We start from the raw sequence: 23,433 nt of genomic DNA on the forward strand, positions 1-23,433 counted from the left end.
GTAAGTTCGATCCTATATGGTTAGGTCCATATATGATTGAAAATACATGGGGAGAAGACTCTTATATCCTCAAGGATTTTTCAGACAACATTCTTGAACTGCTAGTTCATGGACAATACTTAAAGAGGTATTTTCCTAAAAAATACTTGTTTCTTCCATGAATAGTATTTTAGGGTTTTTCTATACATTTGTAAATTCTTTGGTCTTTGTGTAGTTTCCTGTACATAGTTTTCCCTATTGTTGTTGCTCTCTGTTTTGTTAGGTTCCAAGGAAAATCAGGTATGTGGTTCGCTCAACCATAGACTCGATTAGTCTATCATCTTTAGAAAAAAGCCACTGTTGGTCTAATTTTTACAAAATATTTTTTTCCAAATCCTAGATTAAAATTAGAATTGAATTCATTATTTGCTTGCTAGAGCTTTTGATTCTTTGGCCTTGCATTTTTAATAACCTTTGAAAAAACTTTTCAAACCCTAAGTCTTGCCACTACTACATTTGACCTCAATTTTTGACCAAAATTTTGACCATCAATTAAAAAGGTAAATGTTGATCGGATTATAGAAGGAAAATTTTTATTTTTCTTACATATATGCCCATGTTGGTCGAAATTTCGACCAACACGGGCTTAACTTCAAAATCAAAAATCATTTTCAATTTCATTAATGTTCATGGAGAGCATGGGAAGGAGCTGGACCTAGAGCATGGTGTAGGGGTTTCCTTGAGTTTTCCTAAAATATTTAGAATCTCTACACTTGAATTCCATCGCAGCATACCATGATGCAGTTACTCCACATGCCAGATGCTGAAGAAGTTGTGGGTGTTCATAGCGAGCTCATGTTGTGTCTTGGTCTGCCTATAGGCTGGATGAGAGCAGTTTGTAGGAATCAGGGCAAAATCTTGTCACATTCTTGTGCTATAGGATCAGTGACTCTATGCTAAACTATAATTCCTTTTGATGGGCCCTTTGACTATATTCATGGCATGCAAGGCATCACATTTTTTATGCAAGATATGGGTGATGAACGCTAGAACGAAGGGATTTGAAAGATTTCATGAACGAAAATGGTAAAGATGTTTGTTTGAATATTGCACGAAAGGCCATCCTCAAAGGACACCCGAAGTGTCTGCAGAATATGTTAAATTTATTAAAGGGAAAGCTTCTATAAGATGAACATGGAAAAACCCTCTTTGATTATGCAGCAAAATCAGAAAGCGAAGAAATCTCCTGAATGGTCAGTGAAGCATATGGAATGGTACAAAGTTAACAGAAGGGATAAATGGGGAAGAACCTTTCTTCACTAGGTAGCACTTATTGGACAAGTTGATTCATGCAATGATTGTATCGAGAACAGGAAGTTAAAAGCAGTTGCCCTGGATAAGTTGAACCAGAACTCTTTACATTTAGCAGCAAAAGGAATTAATGGGCACCTAGTTGTGGATATTTTACTCAAATCATCCTCTGTGGACTTAGTTTCTGCAATCGATTGTGAGGGAAGAACACCTTTGCACTTGGCATCTGTGAAAGGTGACATAATAATGGTTGAGAAATTACTGGGGAGATTGCTTCAGCAGCCAGCTCACAGCTCGAATACTGCAACAAACCCACTGGTAAGATAAAAAAATTATTTTTACCATTAATGGTTATCCTCTAGTAAGAAAGGCAACAGAAATAGTGGATGAAGATCAAGTACAAACTTTGAGCTTATACTTCTATGCTTGGATGCATAATGCCTTCAAAATGATTGAAAAGGAAAGTTTTGCTATGAATTATCTAATATCAGACTACAAACTTCTTTCACTTGACTAAGTAGTAGCCTGAAGATGTACACTACAAGAAAAAAATACTATCTATTATACAAATAGGACTTTACATAGTACTTAAATTAATTTTTGCAATTTTTCTTGTATACAATGAAAGTTCTCTAAGTTGCTTCCATTTGGTGAGGTTGAATGTTATTTGTGTTTGAGATAGCTGGTAATATCTATGAATAACCTAATCAACATAGTTGTATAAAGGCTTTTACACTTCATACGTTTACAAACTTGGTATGTATCCATGATGTTTTGTTTGTTGTCTTTAGCTCTTCTATTGGTTACATAGTTTGTCTTCGGTTGTCAAGGTTCATTTTTTTAATCTTCTTAGAAGAGGTCACTTAAATATTATTCTATTTCTAAACCATTATTCAAAACCTTTTATTTTGCAAGCCACCATTTTTTTTGCAAACCTAGCTGCAAAACAAATTGGTTTGGAAAATCAATTCATTCTTGGCCTTCCCCTGTAGTAGAAGTCTACTAGTTTTGCTTTAAAAATATATGTGGTTGCAATAGATTTATCCATAATATAATTTTTTTATAAATATTATACGTTTTCCATTTAGCTTTATTAAGCCCAAGATCCACTAGAAACGTAAATGCTTTATTACGTGGCTAGTCAAGCTTATGATAGATTTTCAAGATAAAATGTTTCATTGGGGTCTTAGCTGTGCAAGATTGGAAATTATTAAGATTAATTCAATTAAATTATATTGCCATAGTGGGTTGGAGATGGACATCAAAAAGTTCAATTAATTTGAAGATGGACTGTATTAACCATATGCCATGATGGTAGGAATTGAAAAATCTTTGCTAATATTGGAAATTGGATGACAACCTACAAAAGAGTTAGTAACTAACGAAGAAATAAGTAATTTAAATTCTCTTCATATATTATTATAAAATAACAACTTTCCTCACTCTAGGAAAAGTAGTAGATAACGGGGCAAAGCTATTAAAATTAGTGAATGTCATCAAATATTACTTTCTTACGAATGCACTACATACTCCAGACCTGTGGCTCAAAAAATAGTGGCAGATAGCCAAATATCAAACAACCACATTATCCTTATAAGGGTTTGATTACAAAGCAAACAAAATACATTTTTTTGAAAATTTCAAAAGATATATTTCTTATAACATAAAACTTCTAGAAAGTATGACTGCTCGACACAACTCAGCTCACTTTGCATTATAGCAATTTCATGATTGATACCATGCTAGTCAAAGCTATACATCTTGACTGTGGGGAATTTTGTGCATGTTGTAATATGAATTTTCTTGCACCTCTAAAATATCTTGAGGCTATTGAGTAAACCATAGTCCAGATTCTTCAGCCTGCTGACCAGCAATATACAAATTATTTTCTTTATAATAGGATCCTCCAATATCATCAAAAAATGATACATTTCCTATAGCTGCAGTAAGACTTGCACTGTATCCTAATGGTGTTGTGGTATAGTTACCATAACTTGCAAGAATGCCAATATGGGGAGATTTCCCAATAGCCATCCCTGGCTTATACTATGATGACATAGAGAATTTCACACTAGTAGCTACTGGTGGATATGACCTACCAGTAGGAAGCTATGTAAAACCACTATTGCCTCCTAAATTGTGCATTTTTAGGATGGCACATACAAATATGGAATATATGGATGGTATAGGATATAGCTAGGAGGATAGTGTTGAATATGTATACTAGTAGGTTGATGAAAGAGAAGCATGGTCTGCTATGCTAATGGTATTGTTATTTGCACAATTCTAGTTGTTTGGGTTGCTAAAGTTTGGGACCTACATTGGAGAGTACCAAAGAGTTTCCAAACTCTTGTGATGATGACCCATTCTAACTAGATAAAATTGTAAGATTCCCATTATACTGTTGGAGTTGAGGAAAGCCAACTCCGAAGACGCCAAGATCACCTGCATGCGAACCTGTCAAAGAGAAGCCATAGAAGGGGAGGAGCATGGAGCACGGGCAAAAACCCTAAACGGATATGAGAGCCATCATAATGCAAACACAAGAAGAAATGTATTTACAATAAGAAATGATATGATGATATTCGATGTGAAAATACAAAGAGGAGAGCTCGAATATAAAGAGCTCATGGAAGCTTGTAGAACAAGCTGGAAGATAAGTGTGACAACTAGAAGGGAACAAACTCCCGTGTTGTCACCAACTAACCACTACATGCATTAAATATGAAATATTAAATAAATGCATGACCTAAGTAAGCTTAAGCAATAGAATAAATAATTAATAATTAATTATTTACTCTAACACCCCCCCTTAAGTGCAACTTAGGGAAATGCCTTACGCTCACAAAACAAAGATGAATGCATAATGGGTCCCGGCAACGAGGCCATGTTAGGTACCCAAGTACAATGCAAGAAAATGCAACCTTTGTAAGCGAGGAAAGAGAGAAAACCACATGGGAAAAACCCTCCCCCAAAAAGAGGTAAGAACCCAGTGAAGAGCTGAAGAAGTCTCCAACTAGGGAAATTGTCCCCTAAAGCAGGAACAAGGAATGATCATGAAGAAGCAGCATCACTGAAGCATGAAGAGCCGCAAATCTATCAAACTGCTGATGTGAAGAACCTCCATGGAAGAAGAAGGCACGAACTAAGCATGTCTATATGGTAGATGATTCATCTCACCGAAATGCATAGGTAGCCAGCCACTACAATCGCCTTGTATATAGGATCAACCACTGAATACATAGTTCACACTATCGAACCATCAAACCATGGATGCATTAGAACACAGCATAACCCCCCCTTAATGCAGATGGGGTGTGATGACAGGCAACTGAGAAGGTGAGCCAAAAACTCCTGCAAACGAACCAAGAACGAGGAAAGAGGAAAAGAAGTACAGACACTGATAAAGACACGGTCTAACTGACTCTGCATGGGGCTAATGTCGTGGAAGGGACACTCACTTGACAAAGGGAGAATGCCTAAAACAGCAAACAAATAATCCCCCCCATGGTGCTTTATGAAATAGTGCATGCACAGCTGACTCAAAACAACGTTCATGACTCCCAGAATGCAAAAGTGACACTTTATCTCAGTGCGAGAATAAAAAGTGTTTCAAAATGATAGCTACAATGATCAAAAATGAAAAAGAGCTGAACCAAAAGAAAGTACAGCCAAAAAGAAAGCAAACCATGCCAGGAAAACGATCCTCGGGCCTAAAAGACTCAAAATATCCACCATAGAGCAAAAATGCCAAAACTATGATAGAAAGAGAAGAGGCCAAAAATGAAGAAAAAGGACTACATTTCTAAAAAGAACACAGCACCATCTTTCCAGAAATATAAAGTTTTCAAAAAATAGACATGGGACGCAAAAGATATGCATGCCGGAGTCAAAAACAGAACTTCGGACTTCAACAGAAAAAACGAGCAATAAAAAAGCATCAAAACCAAAAAATACCTGCACCAAAATCTCTGTCTCGGAACCAGCTTTCCGGTGCTTCTTTCGGCTCGGAAAAATACCTCCGTATGCAAGAGTTATGGACAAAAAACCACAAGTAGGTCCAAAACCAAATCAGGAGAGGTGCAAGGCAGGTTGATGACATCGCGCTGACGTCAGCAAGTCATGCGATTAAATTTGATGGTTTGGTGGCCGTCACAGCAAAAAATAGAGTGCCACGTGGCAGTGCTGACGTGGCAGGGGTGACGTGGCGGGTCCACGTGGCAAGGTGCCACGTGGCACCCAGGCCACGTGTCACCCCTACAGTGGCTAACTCGGCTGCAGATGTGGCGCAGAGTTGTCAGGCGGAGCTGTCGGAGCGGCGGGCGAAGAACTGGCGGAGGTGGCCGTAGGGGCGGCGGAGGCAGAGGAGCCGCCGGCGGAGGGCGGCGGACGGGCGGTTGCCGAGAGGAGGCCGGGCCGCGGCGGAGCGCGGGCGGCGCTGCCTGCTGCGGCCACTGCGGGCTGCGCGCAGGTGGCGCGACGGCGGCGTTGCCGAAAATATATTTTTTTTTTAAAAAAAATCCGTTGCAGCGTCCGTACAACCGTACGGCAGACTCCTGGAGGCCTCAAAAAATCGCCAAAATTGCCCTGTGACAAAAAATGACAAATTTTATATGAATCCTGACTGCAAACGGCCTTCCGGATCCAATGGTGATGTCCGTTTGGGCTGAAAGTGCTCCAAAAATTGCTGATCCCCTGATTTGAAGAAAAATTGCACAAACAAACTAGGGTTTGTGACTTCAAATCACGGCTTCAAAATTTCTTCAACGAAGTTGCAGCAGGAAGGCTCTGATACCATGTTGGAGTTGAGGAAAGCCAACTCCGAAGACGCCAAGATCACCTGCATACGAACCTGTCAAAGAGAAGCCATAGAAGGGGAGGAGCATGGAGCACGGGCAAAAACCCTAAATGGACATGAGAGCCATCATAATGCAAACACAAGAAGAAATGTATTTACAATAAGAAATGATATGATGATATTCGATGTGAAAATACAAAGAGGAGAGCTCGAATATAAAGAGCTCATGGAAGCTTGTAGAACAAGCTGGAAGATAAGTGTGACAACTAGAAGGGAACAAACTCCCGTGTTGTCACCAACTAACCACTACATGCATTAAATATGAAATATTAAATAAATGCATGACCTAAGTAAGCTTAAGCAATAGAATAAATAATTAATAATTAATTATTTACTCTAACATATACTTGGTAGCAGCAATAGATCCAAGAAATGTACAGAAACTAATATTTCCATCAAAACTAGGTCTCATTATTGGAGTATAAAAGCTTGTTGAAGGATCATATGTTGCTTGGGAGAAATTTAGCAATCGTTCACATAGATGAGACTCGAAATGTTCACAAGAAGGGTACTAGCTTTACGATATCACCAAACCAATAATATGATAGTTTGGATCAGTCTAAACAGGAGAATACTAAGGACCAAGTAGATCTACCACCTTTTTCTTCGTTGGATTAGATTGTGAAGACATGATTGGATTAGTGGGGACTGCAACATCATTATTTGATGACTGATGGAATGTCATCCAATGTGGTTTTATTGTACTATTTGTACCCAAATTAGTAGTATACTCTATAACAATACAATACCAATCAGCAAAGAGTGCATACATTTGAGTCTATGTGTGTGGAAATGTTTGAAACCACTGAAAAATAATTAATAGAGTGGGTACCTTGGGTGAAAAATCTAGTTCGGCCTTTTGAATATAGATCCATTCCCTCAGTCATTTTAGGGCCCTCTGTATTGTTCACCTATTGCTGATGGCCCTTACCCCACCTTTTCGTGTCTTCTATTGGTACTAATAAGACTGCCAATTATGACTTCTCTAAAACTTTGTAATGAGACTACTCATTATGACTTCTCTAAAAAAATTTGGAAATGATTTCAGCTCTGGAAAAGTTTCCAAGGCTCAATCTGCTTGATCTAAGGTGTAGGCATTAGACATTAAAATTTGGTGATTCCTTGGGCTTAGACTTGGCTCATCTCTTTGGAAAGAATTTTCACAAAAAAATTAAAATTATTTAATGATAAGAGTCTTATATTTTTAATCGCTAAACATACACTCTACATCGCTAGCCGCCAAATTCTAGTTTCCCATAAAACATGTTGAGAAATAAAGCTCGTAAAATATGTATTATGTTGAAGTTTATTGGAATTTAAAACTTTAAAATATTACTATATAAATGCTTATATATTTCATCATTTAAGACAGAGAATTAAATAGGTCTTAGAGATAAAGCTTGGAGATGGTGATGAATGCCCATGGGTTGATGAAAACTTCCACATTTGTACAGACAAGAGGGATGCTAGAGGTCACAGAGTTTTGATTGAGATTTTCTTGTATAATAGTTTTGAATTTTGAATGCTTTGCAAGAAATATTAAATGTTGTCTAGCAATTGCCTGAACTGAAGTTTAGAGCTAGCTAACATCTTATGTGAATTATTTTCCAAGGATGTTGAAGTTCCATCATCTAAGATTGTTATGCTTCAGAGACTGATCAAAGGTAGTATTTTATGATGGCTTTTAATGTTTCTTTTGCATATGGTACCCATGTGGTGATACATAACATAATTAATTGTACTTGGCACAAATACAAATGTCAGTTTCACTGCCATTTTTTTGAACAATATATTAGTTGTGCTCGCAATCAATGTCCCTTACTAATGTTTTCATCCTAATTGTATAAACTGAGTCTTTTCTTGTGAACCATATTGAATTAAAGGATGCTTTTCCTTGAACAGGGTTGTTATGATTTTAGCAAATGTATAAACTATCAGTGTTGGGGCTCTATTTCTCATGATAGATTTTGAGTTTTTGATCACTTCATGTATAAATCTTTCAGGATCTAAAGAAATTTCTAGATGGAGATGCCATATTAACATCAGATCCAAAAATAAACAGAAACCCTGCTGCAAACTTGGTGATAGAGAAAGTGCTATTAAGGAGTGGTTAAAAGGCTTGGTAGTGATTTGATTTTGATCAATCAGGTACGCTTCATGTGTCCAAAATTTTTCCACTTAGAATTTAGCTCTTGTTTATGGCCTTTTATTATTATGAGCTTTATAAGTTTATATAGTTCATTTCTCTGTTAAAAATTGCTATTACATTTTGGTTTTCTTTGTATTGTACATAATCCAAATTAAACCCATTTATTTCTTATTACAGAGCCACATCAACCTTATGCTTGAAAAAAGAAGAGGAAGCCTCATGTTATAAGAGTAGAACCACAAGAGCCATAGGAGAATGTTGAAGATAGTCACGATGTGCCTATGAGCATCATGACTATCTTCAGCATTCTCCTATGGCTCGTAAGGGAGATCAGCTAGCGAAGATGCTCTATTAGCTTTTAATACACTTCATAGATGAGATTGCATTATATGAGATTCATTACTACAATTGGGAATGGGCTCATCTTCAAGATTGAAGATGAGCCCATTCCCGAGTGTAGTAATGAATCTCAAAGCTCCTTCAGCCTGAGCATATGATGTCTTTCAGAAGATCTTTCTAAAGGTGCATCAACATTGTATCCTTCAGGTGTTTGATTCTTCATCTTTCTTATTTATTATTCTATAGAACAATTCTTATGGTTTAAGTTTTTTAGCATCAATTTGTAATTTCAGTCGGAAATCTCTATATATCTTTTCTTGCCAGACAGGGTTGCTTAGTTTTTATGTAAATGTCTTTGCTTTTGTAGCTTGGACTTGAATTCACCACCAATGTTCTTTATACTCAGCCAACAATATATTTGTACCAAGTATAGTGCATTGTAATGGTATTGTTCATACAATGTTGATGTTTACTCAAGAAGACTATTTTTATTTAGTTTTATTCGCCAAGTTTCCTTTTTAGTTTGATTTTGAGCTAGTGACGCTTGAGACTCAAATGCTTACAAATTCTTCATGCAGTGTCCAGTCTCAAGCCCTAATCACTAGGCAAGCTCCTAACTCTTATTACAGTTTGTTTACTACAATGTCACATCCAATTTGCATGTGATTCTAATAACCTAAAGGATCCTTAACCACAAACAATAGTAGTCTCCTCTGCCCAAGATAATACAACTTTGTTTGGATTTAAATAAGAAATTTGCAGTAGCATTATTAGTGAGGATTTGTGTCTGCTTACAAACTTCTTATCTAAGAAAGCCTTCATGAGGGTTGTGAGCTTGTGTACTTCTCCTTTACATCAAAGGTTCAATACAAGCATGTTGCTAAGACCCTGCCCAAGGTTAAAAATGCAAAGTGAACTAGTTTTTAATGTTTCTCACTAGCAATAAAGCATGTTGTATTAGCCCATTATCTAGCTGGTTCACCATTATTTCAAATTTAATGCAGGGACGAGGAGCTTCTTGTTCAAGGTCTTGCATTGAATGATGAATTAGATCATGTGCTAGGGAAACATGACTCCATTACTACAGGGTCTCTTGTTACGTCAAAAAGAACATCAACTCATGCAGCTCCTCTTGTCAATGTCAACCATGAGGAAGATGATATTGAGGATAATTTAACACAACTAGCTTGCAGGTAGCTTATCTGTGGATGGCTAGTTCTTATAGAAATGTGATTGTTGATTTAAACAAGTGGTAATTTAGTATTTTTGAAAGTGTTTGCAGAAGCTTTGCCAAGATGTTTCTTACACATGCCATGGGTTTGTGTAATTTTTAAATAATGTAGTTACTCATCAAATTCTTTCAACTAGTTCCTTTCATCTATTAAATCCATGTACTATGATTTGACAGGCTTCTATAGAGAAAAATCAAAAGAGAAATAACAGCATTTTATGCATTGTAGGTCAAGATCTAGTGCACAAGCTCATCAGAGAGTTGATAACACTGAAAAGAATCAGTGAACAGGTCGACTCCCATTGATACCTCCACCACCAGGACTTTAAAATATTGATACTCATGGCCAACAAACTAAGCAGACAATGGATTTCCTCAGTGCTAATGCTTACGAGTCACCAACTGTTGTAGACTTCTTATCTATAAAATGCAATGAGGTAACTTCACCCAGTAAAAGTGAAAGTTTTTAAAAAGTAGAGGTTGTTCTCTGGGATGGTTTGTACTACATATCTTCAAGTTTCTTGCTAAAAGTGATGGTTTAGGTGTCGCATCAGTTTTATTGAAGCCATTGTATAGTCTTTTGTTCAACTGAGGTTTAGTACTCATTATGTGCTATATTATTTCTAGTGCACTGCAATTTAATTTATTTTTTTGTTACTTTTTTTTTCTGTTATGGAATTCCTTTTGAAGATTTGTATATTGAAACAAAATTATGTTCTTACCTAGAAGGTAAACGATTTTAGTAATAGTGCCAAAAGATCCATATATATATTGCAATGTATTGTTGAAGCTTGTTCTATTTCAGATCTCAAGTAGTGTGTTCCTATTACTGTAGCAAGAACATGCACTAGAGTTTTCCCTAAACTAGGTGTTCCCAAAGGTAAATAACTAAGGTTGTTCCGCTTGTTTATTTTCATATTTTTCATTTGAATGTATGCATTAGAATCTATTATCGATAACTCGGCATAATACCTATGTTGGTGACTTTGTCCATTGGAATTAGAATGTGGAAGACAGGTATGTGCCAACATTTTATTCTATTTGAGAGCACATGCTTTTCCCTCTTGTTTTATGGTCTATGGCAATCCAAATGACTGTAAGAAAAACCAATCTGAGAATGGTAGAATGATAATATCTTCATGAGTTGATCTATAATCTTGTGTCGTTTACATTGAAATATAAGTATAATAGGTTAAATTGTAGGTTCAGTTCAGGGAGGGGTTAGGGTACATCTTGTTTGTGAATTTTTGTAGTTGAATTCATAAAACATTTTTTTTATAAATTTATAAAGTTCATGTGTTTATATATAAAAAGAAAAGAGAGAAATATATATAATTGTAAAATAAAACTATTTCATATGAATTTATGATGTTTGATCAATATCAAGATAAACATAATAATATAAATATAAGATCCAATATAGACTCTATCCAGATCCATCAGAACCACTTGGCAAATAGATTTAAGTATCACTGAGAATCTTTATAGTTGTATCTTCTACTATGTATTCTTCTTTCAAACTTTTGTATGAAAACTATGGTTCTTCTGTCCATGGTTACAAGAAAAGAGAGAATAAGTGCACATGATATAAAAGTAGCAACTTATGTTGAAGTAAACCATTAAAGATAATTCTTAGAATAGACAAAAAAGCATAAATAGGAGTAATAGTAGCAAATACCTTATCATGGAGTACCAATTTGAAAAAGAACTTCCATGGAAGGCAAATACTGGGATTTGTTAACAGGGTCTGGTAGATAGATTTGTTAAAAAATTGGGATTGAATTCATTTTGGATTCTACATAATTTCATATGACAAATTAAATTTTTATTAATTCATTTTGGATTCGACATAATTTATTGTCAATTTTCAATATAGCTTTTACATAATTAACATTGAAAAAACTAATTTATTGTCAAGGTAATCAATCTGCGAAAAGGTCATCTAATTTGCCAAGCTAAAAGCATTTCAAATTCCATAGAGTAACTGATTATCATAGTTATGCCTAATGGCAATACAAGACACAGTTTGGTTGCTTCAATGTAACAACCTCAAAAATTGGGGTAGTGTCGAATGTGTGTGTTGTGAGTTTTACATTGCTTTTGCACGAGGCTGCTTAAACCAACACCACCAAAGTGGCAGAAGATGCCATAGATGTTGTACATGTTTACTCTTCCACAGATTCATCGCTTCCCTTACCTCACCATGATTCCTTATGTAAAGGAATACTAATTTCTTAGTAAGGTTTGTCAAACATTAGGGTTATTATATTGCATATTAGTTTGACAGGAAAAATGGTAATCAGTTTCTCATTCTTTTCCCCTATCTTAATATTTTAGTAGATAAGAATATAAACTGAAAGAACCATCTCTTTAATACATTGTGTTAGTAAATTACATTTGTATGATATATTTTAGTGAAAAATGACAATTTGTTTGATTTTTCTTTGCGGGAAAGTTTTACAAGTTATGCTCCTCCACTCAGTAACAAGAATACCAAAGATAAAATTGCATTTAGTCACATTGGATAAGGTTCAAAGTATTTCCAAGTATAAAGAAAATCACTTTTTCCTATTTTATTCAAAGTATTTACAAGGTACAATAGTGCTTCAATCATTTTTGGGAAAATAATTCTACTAATTTTCTTGCTGTCAAGATTCATTTTGTAATAGCTTCATCATGGCACCCTAGATGCATGTTTCTTAAATCCTTAATATAATACTTCATGGCTTGATCAAGCATTTGCAATTTCTCATTATCATATAAATTATAAATATCAATTCACAAGCGAGCATCATCAAGACCCAAAAAAGTTGCTTTCTGATGATAATAAAGAACATAGTTGAGCATGGATAAAATTTCACAGTTTTTTCCCTAAATCATATCACATAATAGTCTATTTGATTTATATCAATAAATCATTATTAAGAATCAACACCAACTGGAGTATTTTTCATTTCAACATATTCTTGCCCCATAAGTGCCCATGTTGAAAGGTAGTTCTTTTGATATGTAGGAGATAATTTTCACATCAAGTCAGATTGTGATATTGCTGCCAGGATTTAACCATGTATCTTTTGAGTCCAACTCATTGACTCATATTTCATGTGTAGTAATTCAATATGAATCCATCTCTCCTAAGAAAAAATGGAACACTTACTACTCATTAGATCTAGGTGATGGTCATAGAGGTGAAGCACAGGGACTTCACAGGAGGTTACCAATCCTAGTACTACTCCAGCTTGAGTGCACTTAACTACGAAGTTTCCACCAAATAGTTCTTTTTCATCTTTATTGCCCACATGAAATACAAAACAACCTTTTCATTCTAACCTTTGAGACTACAATAATTTCAAATTATAAAACTAGACTTAGGCCTATATATTTCAGTAAAAAAATACTTTATGTGCTAGGTAAAGACGTAAAAAATTCTTTTACATAATATATGTTTGTAAAGATATCCATACTGTCAATATGATAGGCATCATACTTGAGCATATCCATATATAAGCTTTCATCTCTCTTATAATCACTTGAATTATAAAATATTGATGCTGATATGGCCTAAAATATACTCTCTGAAAGGAAATATCCCTGTAACATCATATATTTTTCTAAACCTTCAATAATTTTGTGGAGTTCCAAGTAAGCACTTACAAGAACAAAAATCTTTCATCCAATAATCTTTCAACTCAAACCTATTTAGGATACTAATATTTGTACGTAAAGCCTATAGCTCAAGCCAGACACTCCAGGTCCATGTATATGCATTAAAAGATATCACAAGAACATCACAAGCTGATTTATCCTTTCCATATTTATATAGCACAATGCCATACAAGTACATTCTGAATGCATCAAGAGTGTCATTACTCTAAGTACTAGATAATTTTTCTTCCAATCAAATGGCTAACCCAAATGAAAAGAAGTAGTTGAGGTTTGATATGAGGCAGCCTACAACCTTAACACTCTCTTACAGGAAATTGTACTTATATTTGGTAGTCAACAATAAAAAAATTCACGCAAGTGTTAATATGATTGGAATTAAATGAATTACCCCTCAAATTGCCTACAATTATTCAAGAATGAAGCCCTAGGTAGAGAATTTTCATGGGTCTACATTAAATGTTATATCCTTTATTTTTATATCAATTTTGTAATACTTGAATAACTTAAAATCACTAAGATACATAATTTTAAAACTCACAATAATTGAATTTGATTATAAATGATGAATGTACACCTGTAGGAGTGATGTATGGTGAATGATATTCAAGTTTTATAGTTAGATTTGATAGTAGAAGTAGCATAGTAGAAATAATGTAAAGATATATGATTTAGGGAGGTCACATGATAGTTGAGAATAGTCCATTATGTGGTTGTATAATCCTCCAATGTTGGAACAACCAAATATGGTCTTGACTAATCTGCACTAAGTTGCAACATAAATGCAATCCCCTAGCCCATCTATACAACATGCCTGTTCTATAATGTCCCTTGCTATATCTGCCCTAATTTTGTCTTTGAATCATAAATTCCATTGACTAAGGATTGTAAGATGGATCTAGTTATAACTGAATACCTTGATATTATTTTAACAAGATAACTCTTTCCAAATGAATAAATAATAATCTATGTTCTTTTCATCCATTTTCTTAACCCCTTATTTCCATATGAACTATATCTAATTAGTACTCTATCTCCTCTATAATGAATAAGTGATATTTTGTGTTTAGAACTAGTTCTATTATGATTTGGTTTTCTCTCCATCCAATGTAAATATTCTTTCTTCCTTATTACTCATGATTCACATTTTGAATGGATATACTAATGTTAATCTATCCCTTTATCTAAACGACCAACTTGTTCACTACACTATAACAAGATTCCTTACTCCTTTTGTATTAAATCCAAGTTGCATATATATGTATACTAATCTATCCATTCCAAGATGTGTAAAACTTTCTTATTGCTGAGTCACCACAGACTGGATTTGAATTGATTGCTGATTAGATTCATATCTATTGAATTGGTCTTTAGCAATGGATTGACCATTCATTGGAAGATATTACAACTTGAAAATATTATTTTCCTTTATCAAGATGATATGTATAACCTGGGCATATTTTGGATTCTCTTCAGTTGATGTTCTTTGATGTTAATCCTCATAGTGAATAAATGTAGTTTTCCAATAGGATCTACATGAAATAAGGCCTTTAAATCATCTATTAGGATGTAAACACACTATATTTAATTTTCCTAAACCTAGTAGGAAACATGTATTAAATGACAAGAAAGTGACAGTAACAGTCACAGGGAAGGGTTTAGACAGTCACAGGGAAGGATTTAGATAGTCACAATGATGATAAAGAGGGTTTGTCCACAGTTAAAGGGTGTGTTGGAAATGAAAGTAATTCAAAGATGGGGAAAAAATGTCCTTCAGATGGTGGATGTATTGGTTAAGGCAAGAATTTCCAAGAAGGTCGAACAAAACAAAGAGTTGCAAAGAATCAGTGGGACTGTTATAGGGAACAATCACAAGTTAATTTCTTTTTGTTTGATTAAGAAGTTGTATTTAATGACTTGGATATGCATGAAGGGTGTGGGAAAATTTAGATAAGAGTTTAGGAAGTGTCTAAGTGCATGGGTAGATGTTAATACAAGGATCAAGAGGTATTAAGTGGTTGTCTTATTGTTGAGTGTCACTAAAATAGTGAGTAGGTTGTACTGGTCAAGAAGCAAAGTAAGGTGAGTTGTATATGTCTTACTCAGCCAAGATAGAGTACAAGTTTCCTCCATGGTGAAAAGGAGTTTCACGTAGCCATAGTACAAGTCAAGTGTAAGGGTTTATCCAAGCAAGAATCTGGTAATAAGTGAATTAAAAAGGGTTATGTGTGGATAATCATGAGCAATTGTATGCAATCAGAGTTTCAAGGTGTTATGAGATCAGGGATTGAACTTGTAATCAAAACCAATAGGATTTTTTTATTTGTCTAAGGAGAGACCACAATGTGATAGTGTGTGTCTAAAATTTAGGATTTGGGGTTGGACTCCAAAAGTGAATTGTGGACTATCATGCTAACAAGATTAGGACATTGAGAGTCCTTATCTGGTTGTGATCCAAGGTAAGGTTTTTTTTTTTTTTTTTGGAAGTTATAAGGAATCTTATATCTCTCTATTATGATAGAGGAGGAGGTAGGTGTATGCGGGCATAAACAGGAAGAAATATAAAACTCTCAATTTCTGCAATTCTATTTACCTTGGAAGTCTTAATTGATTGATCTAACATATATATGAGTTAGAAGAGTTTCTTTTATCCATTTTAAAATAGTTTTGAGTGAGTTTCAGATTTAATAGCTGTGAAAAACTGGTGTACGGATCTGCAAACAGTGGGCAATAAGAAATACTCTTAATTTTGCATTCTCTTTATTTTGGAAGTTTGTATTGACTAAATTAGAGATTAATACGGGTTGTTAGAGTTCTTCACTCATTTGAGGTGTTACCCAATGCCATCTAGATTGTGTTAAAGATCATTGGTTGTGCCAGTTACTGATTGACCCAGTGTTCTCTGTTTATACTTGCGACTGCAGTAGAGTTTTAGGAATGGGGGTCATTCCATGAATAGTTTAAAGGCCTTGTATTCATGGAATGAAAACTTCTAATTTATATTATTAATTTACTAACCATGCACATGTAGACTTATGGGAATAGGAGTGATCATAGGAAAGGTGTAGTTTGAAGGTATAATGAGATTGAAAGCTGGATACAGCAGAGAATGATCTGCCCGAGTTTGGAGTAGATTTTTATGTCTGAAAACATATTAATATATTGAATGGCGTGTGGTTCAATCATCATTTGAGTACAGGCTGGTGTAGAGATCCAGGTTTTGAGAAGGCCCTATGGAATGAGGGTTTGGAGCTGAGAAGAGCCAAAGTTATCAAGTATGCAGCATGATTAATAAGGCAGAGTACTGTGTACTTGAGTTCAATTTATAGGAGTATGGTATTGTCTTAAAAGCTTCTGTGTCCAAGTTAGTTGGGTGTCTATGAAACCAATCAGTATTTAGGGATATTGTGGCAGACCTAAACAAGCAATAGGCTTGAAGGATTTGAAAGTTGTTGGACACAAGTGTCTAGAACCTCTGAAATTAGAAACTCTTATTGTGTTTTGAAAGCCATCATTCTTCCCTCTGCATCACTCACAAAAGTAGAAGAATGATCAATACAAGATCAAGGATGGATGGTGAGTTATTGATAAGATGTTAGGCCTAGTGGAAGGAGAGTATTACTTGAAAATTAAGAGGTCCCAAGGTCTTGAGACTATGGGTATGGGTCTAGGATGATCCAATTAAAGGAGGCAATAAGTGTTGTTATAAAACAAATTAAGGAGAGATAGTTTCATAATGGAGATTTATTCTGATCTACTAGCTTCTACATAAAAAATGATTCCACTCCATTTTGAATGTAATTTAAAGGTCTTTCATGATCAATATTGAAATGCTGATCCATTTATTTAAAATTGTCTTAAAACCCTCCAATTGAAGGGGCTAAGAGAATACTTATTGATAACTCTCTAGAAATTGGGAGATTTTTGAAGGCTCTTTTAAATTCTTCTAGTCTCTATTTGGATGTTTGTTTCCATTAACAAAAAATGGATGCCCTAGGCAGGCTCTCGTGTGAGTATTCATTATTAGTGATAATTTATTGTAATATTTTGATTAATTATTGATACGTATGGAGGTACCAAAGGGTTCATGAGACTGAATTAGTATATAATGAGTTTGAAAATTCCCTCTATTATTGATTGGCAATAAATTTGAGTTGCTTTAAATCTCTAATTTATAGAAATAGTATCCAAAATATCACATGCAATAACAGTTGCAGTTAGGGGATTTTACTTTTATTAAGTGTAGGGACATCTCATTTTGTATTCAATTTCAATGTTATATGATTTCTATTTTAATTTATCAGCTGATAGGCTTTCCCATTGAGGTTTCCTGCAACCAAAATTTGCTTCACACCATTAAACCTTTCCCTAAATACCATTTTTCAGTCATCAATAAACAATTTTCACATCAACTAATTCTGGGTGGTTGGTGAGTGCAGGCAAAGTGGGTGAGTAGAGAAAGTGTGTTCTCCACTCACCCACTAAACCGGATTGCAATGGGATGCCAATGCTCGTTAATTCTTATTAAGGTTGAATTGTCCTTATTTCATGGTAACAATGTTTTTATTTTGTGAGATTATCGACCTTTCAATGATGGATTACTAGTGTAATTTTTGGATCAGTGTCTTGCATAGTCAACTTGGTGAGCTAACGAAGTGAGCTAACATGGTGAGTGGGCTTAGAGAAGCAACTCAATGGGGCAACTTGACAAGCACACATAGTGAGCCAACTTGTTGAGGCAAGGTGGTAAAACCACTGGGTGAGTCGACATGGTGAGCTAACTTAAAGAGTCAACTCGTTGAGGTTACTCGATGGGGGTGACTTGGTGGGTTGACCTGGAGAGTTAACCTAGGAGGAAAACTTGGTGAGCGAACTTAAAGAGTCAACTTGGTGAGCGTACTTGAATTGTCAGCTTGGCAAGATGACTATGGGAGTCGACCTGGCGAGCTGATATGGCGAGTCGACTTAAAGTCATAACTTGGTGGTGCAAGTTGGTGAGTTGACTTATCAAGGCCACTTGGTGAGGCAACTTCACAAAGCGACTTGGTGAGCTGACCTATTGAGTGTACTTAAAGACTGACCTTGATGAGGCACTTTGGTTGGGTGACTTGATGAGAAAACTTAAAGTGTCAACTTGATGAGCGTACTTGAACATACGACTTGGTGACATAACTTGGTGGGGTGACTTCGTTAGCTGACTTGGCGAGCCGACCTGGCGAGCATACTAGAAAAGTTGATTTGGTGTGCCAACCAAGTGAGTTTACATGGTGAGCGGGCTTAGAGAAGAAACTCTATGGGGAAACTTCGCAAGCACATTGAGCAAGCGCACTTGCTGGGGAAAGGTGGTTAAACCACTAGGTGAGTTGACTTCGTGAGCTGACTTAATGAGTCAACTTGTTGAGGTGATTGGGTGGGGGTGACTTGGTGAGCTGACCTAGAGAGTTGGCCTAGGGGGCGGACTTGATGAGCGAACTTAGAGAGTCAACTTGGTGAGCATACTTCAATTGTCAACTTGGTGAGCTGACTTGAGGAGTTGGCCTGGTGATCTAACATGGTGAGTGGGCTTAAAGTGGCAACTTGGTGGGGCAAGTTGGCAAGGTAACTTAGCGAGGCCACTTAGAGATGCGACATGGCGAGCTGACTTGGTGAGCAAGCTCGATGAGTGGACCTAAAGACTGACCTTGATGAGGCACTTTGGTGAGGTGACTAAAAAAATAACAAAGACATGGACACCATGGCTTTAACTCAGGGTAACATGAATCTCAATCTAGATGCCAAAGGTAATGAGCCCATACTAAACTCTATGGACTATATATAAACTTATTAAACTAAGAATTAATGCATAGAGTTTTTGTTCAACTACAAATTTTAGTTGGACTTTGATGCATAGAGTTTTTGTTCAACTACAAATTTTAGTTATGTCTATTAATTAAATTTAGCTACATTATCGATAGTTGCATAATACCATAAAAATATGTTCATAGGTTCTAGGGAATTCTGTTATGTTCAAATCAACTTGAGCTATTATTTTGACATTTTTTTAATACCTTGCTTCTTGCTACAGATTATGACCCTTTGCTTACGAGTCACCAACTACTGCAACTCCACCAACAGCTAGCATAGTCAATGAGAAATACACACATTCACCACCGGTATCTCTTTCTCAGCAAACTTCACCATATCCTTTGAATTCACAATCAAATTCTCCATATCGAAATGGAGGTTACTCTTCAGGGATGTCATCAACACAATAGAATGAATACCAGAAGTTTCCATACCATGGCCCAGAGTCATATTTTGAAAAATCTAGCCAAGGTTTGCAATGGTCAAGTCTAGCAAGGCAGTCTCTTAGTCCACAACAATCAATTCTGTTATATGGGCCACAATCACAGAATTCAAAGGCATCAACACAAAAGACTTCTGAAAGCCTTCCTCTCGCTCCTTAGGAAGTGGAGCAATCACAAAATACATCACAAGGTGTAGATAATCTGCAAGGACCTCCCATATATGATAGCAATGTTATAACAGTTATTCCCTCTCCTCCAACAAAGTACAATCAAAGACAACAATTTTTTCAGCAGCAACAAGCTTTGGGTTCTGGCCAGTCTACACATCGTTACAGTGAATCAACACATGATGAGTTGATATCAAGGACACAAAACATCTCCATTCATCATGGAACTTACAATGATGCATATCCACATCAATCTTTAACTTCCAACAAACAAGTTAAACCTAAAGATAAGTTGTTTGAAGACCTGATTGACTTTGCCAAGGCAAAAAGTAAAGCTTCACCAAGTAAAAGCGAAAGTTTTTAAAAATTAGAGGTTGTTCTCTGGGATGGTTTGTACTACATATCTTCAAGTAGCTTGCTACAAGTGATGGTTTAGGTGTAGCATCAGTTTTATTGAAGCCATTGTATAGTCTTTTGTTCAATTGAGGTTTAGTACTCATTATGTGCTATATTATTCCTAGTGCACTACAATTTAATTTATTTTTTGTTACTTTTATTTTTTGATATGAAATTCCTTTTGAAGATTTGTATATTGAAACAAACTTATGTTCTTACCTAGAAGGTAAATGATTTTAGTAACAGTGTCAAAAGATCCATATATATATTGCAATGTATTGTTGAAGCTTGTTCTGTTTCAGATCTCAAGTAGTGTGTAAGAATTATCTTTTCTTATCATAGTATTTTTGGGAAGTAATTGCATGTGTGGCCTTGCACTATTCTCTAGTTCACAATTTGATTGTGGCATTTTGTTCGAAGCAAAGCTTTATAATTACAAATCTAGGATATTTTAATAAATTGTTTACTTGTGTGAGGGGATAAAACCCATTTTGGTGCCCTAAAATAAGATAACTATATATAGAAACTCAATCATTAAGACATTTAGTATGGACTTGAGCTATCTTGATGGAACTATTTCTAATAAGAGTAGGAAAGAATGGTTACTGTTGATTTTTTTTAGGCATTCTATAAAACAGTTCACATGCCTTGCATATAATTTAACATTTTGCATGCATCCTGCACTCTCTCATCCGGCTGATGATGGATTTTACGGAGAGTGGTCTGAAACAATGATGCTAAAAAACACACACAATCAAATCCAAAACAAAATTGCATTACAAATGGATTGTGGAAATATGATATTGTTATATGTTTAAGTTATGATTGTCCTGGTAGACATGCAAGAAAAATTAACAATATCAGATTTCCACAATCCATTTGTAATGCAATTTCATTTTGGATTTGATTGTGTGTGTTTTTTAGCATCATTGTTTGAGACCACTCTCCATCATCAACTGAATGAGAGAGTGCAAGATGCATGCAAAATGTCATCTCATATGCAAGGCATGTGAACTGTTTTATAGAATGCCTAAAAAAAATTACACCCACGCATTGGTAGAAATTTCTACCTTCGTTGGTCAAAATTTTTTACCTTCATTGATCGAAATTTCTACCTTTATTGGTCGAAATTTCTACCTTTGTTGGTCAAGATTTTCTACCTTCATTGGTCAAAATTTCTACCTTTATTGGTCAAAAATTTCTTCCTTCATTGTTTGAAATTTCTACCTTTATTGGTTGAAAATTTATTCCTTCATTGGTCGAAATTTCTACCTTCATTGGTCAAAATTTTGACCAATTCCTGGCAGAAATTGCACCATGGCTATGGAATTTTTTCGACCAACTACCAGGTTGGTCAAAATTTCGATCGAAAATTTTTCAACCAATGGGTTGGTCGAACTTGGTCGAAGTTTGGTCAAAAATTGGGTCAAATTTTTGACCAATAATGGTTGAAAAATGGTCTCAAATGTACTAGTGTGCGTTCCTTTTTATTTTATTTGGGCACGAAGCTTTTCAAATCTTGAATATTCCCTACCCTGTTTAAATATTACATGCCCCCAAGTACCTTTTTCCTTTTTGTTTCCCACTGTTTGATCTTTATAAGATCCACGGCAGTTGTGTCGTCACCATGTGAAGATGCAAGTGTTTTAACCATAGTGACATAGCGACTACCGTGAAATTGATTAGCGGTGTCATGAAATGGAGGTGCGACAACCAAAAAGTGCATTGTTTTAGAAGGCTTCAATCACGTGTTTCATGTCAAAGCTTTCATAACTAGAAAAGGAACCAAATATAATGAAGTGCAAGTGGTGTCACCGAAATCCAATTCTTTTGATAGGTCGCTATGTCGCAATCAAAAAAAGTTTACATCCCACCATTAGCAACATAGTGCCTTAACAGAAAATACAGAAGATGGTAGCTTTTAAAAAATTTGATGACCATGAAAGCTCCCAAGTGGCATTGTGGACATGCATTTTTATTACTATGTCAGAAGTATTCATTATGTGATCGTTCTTGATTAGCAAGTTTTCCCAGCACCAGTTTTCATCTGTATTCGTGAGGTCACTATGTCACGACCGAAAAAATTATGGATCTCACGAGTAATGACATAGTGCCTTGTCAAAAAGCGAGGAAGACTAGAGATTATGAAACGAACGGGTGCCAAAAATCCTGTCATTAATATTGGTCATGTGACTTTATTTCTTTGTTAGAAGCATCGATTGTGGTAATGATGGTGGAACTGAAAATTTTCTCGACACTAAAATCTCTAAGGCCTTAAGGAGGTTGCTATGTCACAGTCAAAAAATGAAAGATTTCTACCGTTAGCGACATAGCGCCTTGCCTAAAAATGTGCATGCGATGGGACCTGAATCATGAGTTGACACAATTAGGATTAGAATATTAATTTATATTGCAAACTTGACAGGATGCTCCTATGTCAGTAGTAGCATGGACCCACACCCAAATCAGAAGTCAGATGAATGATTGTAATCGTTGGATCAAGATTAGATCAACGGTCAGCGCCAAGTCGCTATGAGAAGCTATGCATTGTTTACCCACCGCATGTTATAGGGATGTAATGCATTTTTCTCACCGTTTGATCAAGTCCAAATCTATGGCTATCGCTTCGTCGCTATGGAGATTTGCTCAATTTTTAAGGATAGTGACATAGCGAGTAAAGGAGATAGATAGGGGGCCCACCACATTTGTACTAAGTGATGCATCAAATGTCCTATACTCAATCAAGATGGAATCAACGATTTTCGCTTTGTCACCATGGCAAGTTCCTCAGGTTTTATGTATAGCGACATAGCGAATAAGGCAAATCAAGGAGGGATCCACCACTCTAATATTATAAAATGCATTAAAATCTTTGTTGTCAAATTGAGATGAAATCAACAATTGTCACTTCGTCATTGTGGCAACATGCTCACTCTTTATGTATAGTGAGGTAGTGACTCAATGACACGTGTCCTCAAGAATTAGTGGGTCCAATTTGAAAAGCCAGCGGTGAAGGAAAAGTACATATGGAGAATTTTCATTGGATTGACTGC

The 23,433-nt window shown here is 35.6% G+C and overlaps 2 pseudogenes; one reads left to right on the plus strand and one right to left on the minus strand.

The window, feature by feature from the left end:
• The first annotated feature begins 1,173 nt into the window (after positions 1-1,173).
• LOC149542280 (uncharacterized) lies at positions 1,174-20,348 on the plus strand (annotated as a pseudogene).
• On the minus strand, positions 12,523-13,765 carry LOC149542281 (anaphase-promoting complex subunit 8-like; annotated as a pseudogene).
• Positions 20,349-23,433: the final 3,085 nt, after the last annotated feature.

This window comes from Cupressus sempervirens, chromosome 8, assembly GCF_028749045.1.
Source record: "Cupressus sempervirens isolate cs-2001-9-10 chromosome 8, ASM2874904v1, whole genome shotgun sequence".
Classification (NCBI taxonomy): Eukaryota; Viridiplantae; Streptophyta; class Pinopsida; order Cupressales; family Cupressaceae; genus Cupressus; species Cupressus sempervirens.